At 35.5% G+C, this 1,380-nt stretch overlaps 1 long non-coding RNA gene across 3 annotated transcripts in view; it reads left to right on the forward strand.

Moving 5' to 3' along the window:
• The window catches only part of LOC106525124 (uncharacterized), a 17,891-nt gene that overhangs the window by 8,646 nt on the left and 7,865 nt on the right, over positions 1-1,380 (forward strand). The gene's annotated exons all lie outside the window — the stretch shown is intronic.

The following is a 1,380-nucleotide window of genomic DNA, read 5'->3' on the forward strand; positions in this document are numbered from 1 at the left end:
CCCCCGCAGTGGGGGCTGGGAGTTGTGTGTTAGGGGTCAGCGTGAGGCAATTGGTCTGATAAGTTGGGGTTTGGGAGAGCAGAAAACTGGGGGGGGAGGGCAGCTCAGACTGTGTGTTGAAGAGGAACCACTTTGCTTAAATCATCATCCAGTTTGTTAGTTTGGTTGCAAAACTTTTCTAAAATCCCCAAACTTTCCTGACATAACTCCTGAAGTTAAACGAGTGTCTCACTGGATCACTGGACTGTGGCTGTTAGGAAATGAGCTGGCAACTCAAAACGCAGAAAAAATTTCACTTTTCTTTGCCAACGTTTGAAAACAGCTTATTTATGTGGACCGGCTTACGAAACTTGATTCACGGCTGCACCCGTTATCTCGTTGCCCACCTCTGTACGCTCTGTTCCCACCTCAAGTTGGCTGTAGGAGAGCAAAACTGGGATTAAAAAAATGCTAATTTTTCTTTTGCGGAATCACTGAAATCTGCAGAGATCTGGGCTGCAGGATACCAGGAAAACCTGTGATAACTGAGCTTAATGTGATAAATTAACATACTTAAACTGATGTGTTTCTGCTCTGGGTTCAGAGCAAAACACAATAAAAAAAACAACTAAAACATCCTTTCCATTCCAACGTGACAGTTTTATTTTGAAAAAGTGCAACTAGACACAGCTGTGGAACAAACTGCGTGTAATATAGCTTCTTAATGTCTTTAAAAAATCACCACCATTAAACATTTTCTGATGCTATAAATAAAAAAACTCCTTTACTATCAAGTTTTTCTTAAATAAATAATAAAAAATAAATTAAAGAAGTTTAAATAAAAGTTAAACTTAAATCCAGCTGTAAGTTGTCTCACTGCAGTCGTCCTGTTTCTTCAGTTCATGTTGACAAAAGGCAGAAATGTAAACATTTGATCCACTTATTACAGTTTACGCAGTGTTGTATAAATTTTGTACTTTAGTATCAAATGTAAGTTTTTGACATAAAATACTTGAGTAAAAAAAGTAAAAGTATTGAGTAAAAATGAATGGTTAGACTTTTAAAAATGACATTTATTGGGAGGTGACCTCTCCAAAAATACTTTTTTTTTAAAAGTGTGATGAACTGTGATGGATAATACTGTGTCAGAATGATGTATATTTATACTTCTCATCCAACCACAATTAACTTCACTCAATCTGGGAGGCACAATTTATCAGGATAGTATTTTTTCTTAAAAATAAGGAGCCGGAATGAAATTGAAGTTACGACTTTCTACTTCTTAACTTTTTTAAAAAAACATTTAAGGAGTAGAAAGTACATATAATTTTGGGAAAATGTAAAGAATAGAAGTAAAATGTTGGCTGGTACCAGCTGAAAATTAATTGATAACCAGAATTA

The sequence above is a fragment of the Austrofundulus limnaeus genome, unplaced genomic scaffold (genome assembly GCF_001266775.1).
Source record: "Austrofundulus limnaeus strain Quisiro unplaced genomic scaffold, Austrofundulus_limnaeus-1.0 Scaffold213, whole genome shotgun sequence".
NCBI classification, from domain to species: domain Eukaryota; kingdom Metazoa; phylum Chordata; class Actinopteri; order Cyprinodontiformes; family Rivulidae; genus Austrofundulus; species Austrofundulus limnaeus.